Source organism: Hemiscyllium ocellatum, chromosome 14, assembly GCF_020745735.1.
Source record: "Hemiscyllium ocellatum isolate sHemOce1 chromosome 14, sHemOce1.pat.X.cur, whole genome shotgun sequence".
Lineage (NCBI taxonomy): Eukaryota > Metazoa > Chordata > Chondrichthyes > Orectolobiformes > Hemiscylliidae > Hemiscyllium > Hemiscyllium ocellatum.
In genome coordinates, this window is record NC_083414.1 from 78,918,349 (window position 1) to 78,930,036 (window position 11,688).

Genomic DNA, 11,688 nt, shown 5'->3' on the forward strand with positions numbered 1-11,688 from the left:
GTCACCCTCCAATCATCTGGTTGGCACTGCTCCAGTGGACAGTGAGGACGCAAAGATCATCGCCAAAGGCACGCCAATCTCTGGCGTCACTTCCTGGAGTAACCTAGGGTAACCCCATCTGGCCCAGGAGATTTATCTATCCTTATGTTTGTAATTCATTCAATCAGTCTGTACTTCCCATCAACTTTTCTACACCATGTCCAACCAAATGATTGGCTGATTTCCATATCAGTGCAATATACAGTGCTGCCTTCCTGAATAAGTACAGTTCACAACATTCTGCGAATCATGGAATGAAAAAAAATAAAGGAATGCATCAATGCCTTCCTGATAGAGTTTATGACCGAAACATCGACTCCCCTGCCCCTCGGATGCTGCCTGACCTGCTGTGTTTTTCCTGCATCACACTTTTTGATTCTGATCTCCATCAACTGCAGTCCTCACTTTCTCCATATTACTGAGGGCTATCCTCTCTGTACACTGAGTGGGGAATTAACCATCAGAAACTCATTGTATGTGGAGCTGACTGTTCAGTTCTGCAAAGTTGCTCTTGATGAGTTAGAGTTGTGGCTCATGGTTTGAGCAGCTTGAGAACAAACAGGAAATGACTGAAGAACTCCGAGGTACAGGGTATTCCAGGTATTATATTCCAGCTTACGTTAATGCTGTTAGTATTATCAGACAGGCTGACAGATGTGATAAGTGAATGAGTTGACATGTGGCGGTGTGACAGTTTTACCATTACAGAGACCTGTTTGAGGGAGGTCAAGGCTAACAACTCAATAATCTGTTGTACTGGAACTGTAGGCAGGACAGGGCAGGGTGTTAAAGAGGATGTGGTGTTGCATTATTAATTAACAAGTCAGAACCTACTGAAAGGTAGGGTCTTCAAATGAGGCTTTGTGGGTCGAGGTTTGAATCAAAATGATGACAGACAAATTGCTTTTTAAAGCACATTTTAGCTTACAGTGAGGAGACAGGCCCTTCCGCCCAACAGATCCACACAGACCCTCCGAAGAGCAACATTAATATTGACAATTCGCCAGGCCAAGATCAGATTTGTCCCCTGCTGATTTGGTAAGTGAGAAATGTGATTGCTTCGCTGCTTGCGAAGATCTTTTCATCCTCGCTCTCCACTGCAGTCGTACCTGAGGACTGGAGAGAGACAAATGCAATTCCTCTTTTCAAGAAAGGAAATAGGGGATTCCCCGGCAATTACAGTCCAGTAAGTCTCACCTCTGTCGTCTGCAAGGTGTTAGAAAGGATTCTGAGGGATAGGATTTATGACCATCTGGAAGAACATGGCTTGATTAAATGCAGTCAACACGACTTTGTAATGGGCAGGTCATAACAGGGTAGAGCTGTGGATGTGTTTTATATAGACTTCAGCAAGGCATTTGATAAGGTTCCCCATAGGAGGCTCACTCAGAAGGTCAGGAGGAATGGGACACCGGGAAACTTAGCTGTCGGGATACAGAATTGGCTGGCCTACAGCACACTGCGAGTGTAGTAGAAGGAAAATATTCTGCCTGGAAGTCAGTGGTGAATGGTGTTCCACAGGGCTCTGTCCTTGGGCCTCTACTATTTGTAACTTTTATTAATGACTTGGAATGACTTTATAAAATTGAAGGATTGGTCAGCAAGGTTGCAGACGACACAAAGTTTGGAGGTGTTGTTTACGGAAGAGAAGTGTTGTAGGCTGCAACGGGACATTGACAGGATGCAGAGATGGGCTGAGAGGTGGCAGATGGAGTTCAACCTGGATAAATGCGAGGTGATGCATTTTGGAACGTCGAATTTGAAAGCTGAGTACAGGATTAAGGATAGGATTCTTGGCAGTGTGGGGAAACAGACGGATCTTGATGTGCAGATACATACGTCCCTTAAAATGGCCACGCAAGAGGAAAGGGTTGTTAGCAGATGGTTTTTTCGGCTTTCATTAACAGGGTGATTGGTTTAAGAGTCGTGAGATCTTGTTGCAGCTCTACAAAACTTTGGTTAGACTGTATTTGTAATATGCACCCAGTTCTGGTCGCCTTATTATATGAATGACATGGATGCTTTCAGAGGAGGTTTACCAGGATGGTGCCTGCACTGGAGGGCTTATCTGATGAAGAGAGGTTGATTGAGCTCGGACTTCTTTCATTAGCGAAAAGAAGGAGGAGAGGGGACCTAACTGAGATACACAAGATAATGACAGATATAGATAGAGGTGAAAGCCAAATACTATTTACCAGGGCAGAAATGGCTAACACGAGTAGTCATAGTTTTAAGCACGTTGGAGGAAAATATAGAGGGAATGTTAGAGGCGGGATCTTTACACAGAGAGTTGTGAGAGCATGGAATGCATTGCCAGCAGCAGCTGTGGAAGCAAGGTCTTTGGGGACATTTAAGAGACTGCTGGACATGCATATGGTCACATAAATGTGAGGGTGCATATATGAGGCTCAATGGTAGGCACAATCGTGGGCTGAATGGCCTGTTCTGTGCTGTACTGTTTTATGTCCAATGTTCTATGTTTTATTTTCAAAGTCCTTTCACTTAATAATAACTTGGTCTTGGGTGTGGAAATGAGACCCATCATTTCAATGCTCCATACTGTGAGTTGTGCACTGTTGTCATCATATTTATGTTAAAATGAACTGAATAAAGGGGGCGGGGGTTGTTGGGTTGTGTTTATTGGACAATCTAAAAGTTGGTATTACGAAAGGATGTCGGACCTTCTGTAAAAAGACTTTGCTGTTTATGGTTAGAACAATACTGCAAACACTTACACAGAGATTTCCAGTTCAAGTCAAACACAAAAATGTTGGGCTGGGCTGATGCCGGCCATCAACGGAGCTGCACAATTCTGTTTGGATACTGACATTGTGGAGATAACACACACTGGATATGATTGATGAGGGATTCAATGTAAGATGCCATGTGCTGCAGGAACCCTTCACATTTATAACACATTGTTTCAGGATTGGGTCCAAGCTACAAAATTACAGAGTTTAGGTGGTATACCAGAAGGGATAAACTTGCAAGACATGGCTGTTTACAGGTCGTTGTTACAAATATTGAACTGCATTTGGACCAGCGCCATGTGCTAGTCCATTGATCAGTCTGCGCCAAACCCATCTCCCTGTTGTTCAGGTATGTCTCTAACCAGTCTATTGTGAGGGATTGTGTGAGTAACTTCCCAGCTCCAGGTTGGAAGCTCCCTGGACAGATTTTGGAGATGACCAGTGTTTTGGAGGTCGTGGTGAGGGCCAGTAAATCTGTGTCTGAATGTAGGTTTTATTCTCAATGTCATTTCCAACAGCTTTGCTGCCTGCAAGATGGTGTGTTCACTGATCTGAACATGAATCGGCTGTTTACTACAGTCACTGAAATGTAAAAGTTAGGTGTGCGCTCTGGTAATTCAATTATTGTTCACTTCAATTGCATTCAACTGAAAAACAATGATTTGGGTTATTTTAAAATATGTAAGAAACAAAGTGATATTAACTCTTCATTATACAGAATGTAAAAGTGACCTGTTGTATATTTCCCACAGACTAATCAAGCAACTATCAGATATTATCCGGAAAGCGGGATTCTGTGAACAGGACTATGTCCCAGGCAACATCACCATCCTCTCTGGTAGGTTCTGTCCCACTGAAAGGGCACAGCCAGGCAGAAGAGGGCAGCTCCTTGGCATATAGTCCATATAGGGCGGCATGTTGGCTCAGTGGTTAGCACTGCTGCCCCACAGCACCAGGGACGCAAATTTGATTCCAGCCTTGGGCCACTGCCTGTGTGGAGTTTGTACATTCTCCCTGTGTCTGCGTGGGTTTTCTCCCACAGTCTGTAGAAATGCAGCTCTGGTGAATTGGCCATGGTAGTGGGTTGCTCTTCGGAGGTTGGTGTGAACGGGTTGGGCCGAAGGGCCTGTTCCCATCCTGTGGGGAATCTAATCTAATCTTAATTGATGCTGGATCCTGTGGCAGCTAGACTGCTCTGTAACAGGTTATGGGTAACCGATAAAAGGGAACCATATGATTGACCACATCATCACCGACCTGCCTGCTGCAGATATACCCCTCCATTTCCTATATCGGTAAGAATGGTTACGGCACAGTCCTTATGGGGAGCAAGGGCTAACTTCAAATTTTGCAGACCTTCCTCACCATGACATGTACTGAATGGTACAGACTTTAAACAGATTAAATAACTAATGACGATGTATCCACGAGGTACAATGGCCCATCGGCAGCAGCAGAATCATATTCTGTACAACGCATGGAGTCTGCAACGTTCTGGACCGACGCACCTTCCACTGTACATTAACCAGCACAATCCGACATACCTCCATATGTACAGTAACCATCACGGCCTGACATAACTCCCAATGTGGACTTTTTGGGCTGAAGGGCCTGTTTCCACAACGTATGAAATCTTATCTAACCTCCAAGGTTGAAATCTGGAATATGATGGAATAATAACTTGTCTGAATGTTTACAGCTCCAACTGTACTCTAATATTGACTTACTAGCAACAGGTAACACAGTTGTGTGAGGAATATCCTGTCTCACAAACTTGATTGATTGTTTTGAGGAGTGGACAAAATTGATTGATGAGGGCATGAGGTTAGACGTTGACCATTTGGAACTTAGGAAGGCCTTTGATATGGTTCCTTATGGCAGACTCATACAGAAGGTGAAGTGAAATGGGATCAGCGATCAGTTACTAAGATGGATAGAGAACTGCTTGGTCAAAGAAGAAAGAGTAGTGGTAGAACAGCGTTTTTCTGACTGGAGATGTGTAAATAGATTGGCAGAGTTGCAGATTGTGAGGATGATTGCTAGAGAATACAGCAAGATGTAAGTCAGCTGCAGACTTGAACAGAGAAAACGCAGATGTAACTTTATCTGGACAGTTGCAACGTGATGCGATTTAGAAGGTCTAATGTAGGAGATAAGTGTAAAGTGGATGGAAAAACTACTGGCTGCATTGACATCTGAAGGGATCTTGGTGTACAGCTCCACAGTTCCAGGAAAGTGGCAACACGGGTGGATAGGGTGATTAAGAAAAGAAATGGCAAACTTGAAGACATGCATCAGAGCATACAGTATGAAAATTAGCAGGTCATATTGCAGCTGTAGAGAAACTTAGTTCGGGCACATATAGAATATTGTGTACATGACTGGTTGCCACACCGGCCCAATGACGTGGAAGTGTTAGAGAGGGTATGGAAATGTTTCACCAGGATGTTGCCTTGTTTGGAGGGTATTAGCCAGAAGGAGAAATTGAACAAACATGGTTTGTGTGCACCTGGGCATCATTGGCTATAGGGCTACCTGATAGATATTTACAAAATTATCAGAGGCATAGATAGAAGGACAGTTAGAAGCTTCTTTTGCAAATTCGAAATATCGATTACTCATGACTGTAGGTTTTAGGTAAAAGGGAGAAAGTTCAGGAGATATGATCGGCAAGATTTTTTTTGCTTTTCCAGACAGAACATACATGTGCCTGGAATGCACTGATATAGGAGAAGGAGCTAATATAGCAAGGCTTAAGAGGGATCTTGACACAAATATGAGTGAGCAGGGAACAGAATGACGTAGAGGGTGTCGGCGCAAAAACTTTCGTTTTAACTTTAGGATGGCATCATGTGTCAGTGTGGGCTTGCTGGGCTGAAGGGCCTGTTCCTGTGCTGGATTGTTCTTATCAACAAGATTTGAGTGCAGGAGTGGCAAGATGTTGACTGAACTATGACTGATGATCAACAACCACATTCAGTGACTCTCTCCTCATCAACTTGCAGCTTCATACCCTCCCTCCCATAGCAGGGAAACTCAATATGGAGAATTGGACGTGGAAGTCAGAGCTGGTAACTGGTGACTCCATCTCGCCCCTCGCACCTATGGCACTCTATCTTGGACACCCGCGTCTTGGGGGACACTGCACAGACAGAAGCTGCATGCACTCCACACCCACCTATGCTGGCATCTGTCACATGCCAGCCTCATCATGCCATTCCAGCACATCTCCGAACCATTCACAGAACACTTCTTTACTTCAATGCTGCAGCTCAGGGTGCACTGATAACTCTCATTACAATGCTGCTACAAGGACACCGTGCTCAGGGACACACACCCAGCACATGGACTGTCCCTTTGGTCTGCTCACTCCGTGTTTGTACGCACTCACTTTGACCTGACTTGAACGCTCACAGAATTATTGCCTTGCCTTACCCTGCCATCAGCAATGCTTCCCCTCAACAAGAGCTACCAGGCTCACCCGCCTGTTGTATTGTCTTGGTGTTGTGGTTCTGTTCGCCGAGCTGGGAATTTGTGTTGCAGACGTTTCGTCCGCTCTCTAGGTGACATCCTCAGTGCTTGGGAGCCTCCTGTGAAGTGCTTCTGTGATGTTTCCTCCGGCATTTATAGTGACTTTTATCTGCCGCTTCTGGTTTTCAGTTCAGGCTGTCCGCTGCAGTGGTCAGTATATTGGGTCCATGTCGATGTGTTTATTGATTGAATCTGTGGATGAATGTCATGCCTCTTGGAAGTCCCTGGCTGTTCTCTGTTTGGCTTGTCCTATAATAGTAGTGTTGTCCCAGTTGAACTCATGTTGCTTTTCATCTGAGTGTGTAGCTGGTCATGTCGTTTCCTGGCTAGTTGGTGTTCATGGCTGCAGACCGTTAGCTGTCTTCTGTTTGTCCTATGGAGTGTTTTGTGCAGTCCTTGCATGGAATTTTGTAAACTACACTTGTTTTGCTCATGCTGGGTATCAGGTCCTTCGTCCTGGTGACTTGTCTGAAAGTGGCTGTGGTTTGTGTGCTGTTATGAGTTAAGTAGTCGCAGTAGTCAGCTGTCAGTTCAGAAATGTTTTGATCTATGGTAGTGTGGCTAGTCCTTTAGGATGTGTCTTGTCCTCATCCCGTTGTATTTCCCTTAGGCATCTGTTGATGAAATTGTGGGGGTATCCGTTTTTGGCGAATACATTGTATAGGTGTTCTTCTTCCTCTTTTTGCAGTTCTGGTGTACTGCAGTGTTTTGAGGCCGTTTGGAACAGTGTCTTGATACAACTTATTTTGTGTTTGTTGGGGTGGTTGCTTTCGTAGTTTAGGACTTGGTCTGTGTGCGTGGCTTTCCTGTATACCTTTGGGGTGAATTCTCACTTCGGTGTACTCTGGACCATCGCATCTAGGAATGGGAGTTGGTTTCCTTTTCTTCCTCTCTCGTGAATCCGATTCCTTTGAGTGTGGCGTTAATAATCCGGTGTGTATTCTCAGACGCACACAACAGACTACACAAGTACAGACAAGAAATTGAGCGCCAAAAATCGTTAATTTTAAAAACCACCAATCAGGAATTGACCCGGATCATGGAACAGACCGTCACCATAGGGCAGAACAGAACCACACACCGCAAAAAAAAGGCACTAAAAGAAAACAAATGGCCAAACTAACACACAACATAGAGGACACCACAAAGAACAATACTGACCAAGGGACTCAACTACAACCACAGGGACACCAACACAGCAGACTTCCTAGCAGCACGAGAATGCACACTCAGAAACAATGGACTGACAGAAGTGACACAACAAACAGTGAGAGAAAGTATCGTACCCCTGATAACATGGAAAAGGCAAACACATAACCTCAAGAACAAAGAGAGGGAAGCACTAAAATCACTAAGAAACGATACGATTATGATCATACTACCAGCAGATAAAAGCAGAATGACGGACATCCTGGAAAAAGCAGAGTACGTTCACAAAGTGCAACAGCTACTTGCAGATACCAACACCTATCAAAAGAGGAAGATCCTCCCCACCCGACAGCTCACCAATAGGATAAACAACATACTGAGGAACATACGAAAAAACTGACTGATATTCAGGCTTCACCTACAGAGAATGAAATCTGAAAGCAACACCCCCAGATTCTATGCACTACCTAAAGTGCACAAACCAGACATCACACTCAGACCCATAGTATCACTACCAGGGACACCATCAGACAAACTGGCTAAAGAACTACAGCTGAAACTGAAACACTGGATCAGCGGATCCAGACACTCTATACAGTCAACACAGGAATTCTTGGACATCATCAGAGATATACACATCGACAAGGAAGAAACTATGGTCTCATTCGACGTAACGGCACTGTTCACCTCTATCGACAAAACCCGAGCCAGGTAAACAATAGCCGACCTGCTGGACATTCAGAACAGACAACAAGATGGGGAACTTATCAACAAAGACGGCATACTCAAACTACTGGACCTGTGCCTCACAACACACTTCACATTCAACAACCAAATAAATGAACAAATCAGCGGCACACCCATGGGCTCATCCATCTCTGGAAACACAGCAGAACAGGTAATGCAAAGATTCGAACAAACAATCTTACCGCAAATTCAATCCAAACTCTGTGTCAGATATCTGGATGACACCTTTGTAATCATTAAAACACACCAGACCACCATCGTCACACACACAGGAATCCGATTCACTAGAGAGAAAGAAAAGGACAACCAGCTCCCATTCCTAGTCGTGACAGTACAGAGAACACCGAACGGAGAATTCACCACAAAGGTATACAGGAATGCCACACACACAGACTAAGTCCTCAACGACGAAAGCAACCATCCCAACACACACAAACGAAGTTGCATCAGGACATTATTCAAAAGGGCCAGAACACACTGCAGTACACCAGAACTGCAAAAAGAGGAAGAAGAACACCCATACAATGTATTCGCCAAAAACGGATACCCACGCAATTTCATCAACAGATGCCGAAGGGAAATACAACGGAATGAGGACATGCCACAACCTAAAGGACTACCATACATCAAGAATACTTCTGAACCGACAGCCAGACTAATGCAACCACTAGGACTCATAACAATACATGAACCAACAACCACTCTCAGACAACAACTCACCAGGACGAAGGACCCGATACCCAACATGAGCAAAACCAACGTAGTGTACAAAATTCCATGCTAGGACTGCACACAACACTACATAGGACAAACAGGAAATAAGAAGATCTGCATCCATGAACACCAATTAGCCAGAAAACGACATGACCAGCTATCTTTAGTAGCCACACACTGAAATGACAAGCAACATGAGTTCGACTGGGACAACACTACCATTAAAGGACAAGCCAAACAGAGAACAAACAGGGAATTCCAAGAGGCATGGCACTTATCCACGGATTCAATCAATGAGCACATTGACCTGGACACAATTTACCAGCCACTGCAGCGGACAGCTGGAACTGACAACTGGAAGCGGCAAATACAAATCACTATAAATGCCGGAGGAAACATCACAGAAACGCTTCACAGGAGGCTCCCAAGCACTGAGGATGTCACCTAAACAGGGGACGAAACGTCTGCAACACAAATTCCCAGATCGGTGCACGGAACCACAACAGGGAAGAGCTGCTTTCAAGCAAATCCAAATTTTGTATGTGGGAACTACTTGTTAAATCCTGACAGCAAAATTATCTGGTGAACGTCCTCCCGACTGCTCGAATTTCAATCTATTTTGTTTGAACAGATATTTCAAGGCTGCTGCATATCAGACAACAGGAAGAGATAAAGCATGATTCTTCACTGTGTCCTTAGCAGGACCAGCTTGTCTCCCAAGGAACCTAAAGTCTTTATTGTTGGTCAGAGAGCTTCAAAATTAATAGAGAACTGAAGGAGGCCATTTAGATCATTGTACACCGACGAGCTCTACAACATTATAATTTGAAAACAGAGAGAGCAGAGTGTGTGTGTCTGTGTGCGTGTGCGTGAGAGAGAGAAAAAAATAACAGAGAAAAGGGGAGTGAAGAGAGATAAAAGGAATGGAGAGAAAACGGAGTGACAGAGTGAGTGAGAACAAGGGGTGTCAGATGAGTGTGAATTGAGATCAGAAGACAGCATGAGGAGAAATACACAGGAATTTTATTTAGAAATTCCCACAGACTGCAAGCCCTTTGTCTGGTGCCGTACCCAGTGAGCACAATGCTATCATCCCAGATCATTTATCACCAATACTATCACTGAGCCGGGATGCTGACGGCTGAGCAGGATCCAAAAGAAGAATAGATTGGTTCCAGGGAGAAGGTGAATTAATTTAAATATTCTGGGCCAACAGGAACTTGTAGTCCCTCTAGACATTGTGTGAGAGACAGGGCGAGAGAATCTCAGCGAGGGGGATCACTGTACCAAGGACAATTTCACCAGTTTCCTCGTTCCCCTCCCTCCGCATTATCCCAGATCAAACACTCCAACTGAGTACCGCTCTCTTGAACTGTCCTACTTGTCCATCTTCCTTCCCATCTATCCACTCCACCTTCCATTCAGACCTATCACTATCACCATCTACCTCCATCTAGCTGTCGCCTTCCAAGCTACCTTCCTCCCAGCGCCAGCCCCTCCCATTTATTTCTCTGCCCACTTCCGCCCACCCCACATTCCTGATGAAGGCTTTATGCCTGAAACTTCGAATCTCCTGCTCCTCGGATACTGCCTAACTGGCTGTGCTTTTCTATAACTACACTTTTTGACTCTGATCTCCAGCATTTGCGATCCTCACTTTCACCTGCTGAAGGATTTTCACAGGTTTGGAGAGTGAGCAAAGAAGTGGCAGATGGAGTACAATGCGGGAGAGTGTGGGAAAGCATTTTGCCAGGATGAATACAGGCATGGACTATTTTCTAAATAGCAAGCAAATTCAGAAATCTGAAGTGCCAAAAGACTAGGGGGTTCCAGTCCAGAAGTCTTGAAAGGTAAACTTGTAGGTTGTCAGTAGTTAGGAAGGCAAATACAAAGATGGTATTTACTTCAAGAGAGCTTGGATATAAAAGCAGGGATGTACTCCTAAGGTTCTACAAAGCTTTGATCATACCACATTTGGATTATTGTGCGCAGTTTTGGGTCCCATATTTCAGTAAGGATTCACTGGTCCTGGAGCGTTTTCCAAAGAGATTCACGAGAATGGTGCCAGGAAATATTGAGAGCTCTGGGTCTGTATTTGGTAGAATTCAGAAGGATGTTAGGAAGTCAACTGAACTTTACAGCATACTAAGTGACCGTGGACAGAGAGGAATATGGGAAGATATATCCAATGGTAGGAGAGACTAGTACCTGAGGGGACAGTGTAAAGAGAAGACCTTGTCAAACAAAGATAAGGAGAATCCTCTTCAGCCAGAGGACGGTGAAACTATGGAATTCACTGCCACAGAGGGCTGTCGAGTCCAGGTCATTTAGTACATTTAGGAGTGAGACAGATAGGTTCTTGACTTTAAAGGGGATCAAGGGTTACAGGTAGAAAGCGGGAGAATGGGGTAGAGAAGCTTAACAGCCATCATGGAATGGTGGAGAAGGCTCAATGGGCCTAATGGCCAAGTTTCTGCTCCAATGTCTTCTGGTTGTATTGTTAATATTGGCTTTCCTCATTCCTCATCGGAGATGTATCCTGGAATTTGATCTCCATATGATTTATGAAGGATAAAATTCCAATACAGATGGCTGCGAAATATCATGTTCCCTCCCTCCAGTCTCAGCAGCCATGCCCCAATATCATAATCACACTGCAATTGAAATCCAGTGAAATGTACTTCAATACAGTTGATTGACATCGGCATTATGAGAGGATGTAAGTACGGATATGCTCTGAAGTTCCTCTCCCGGGCAC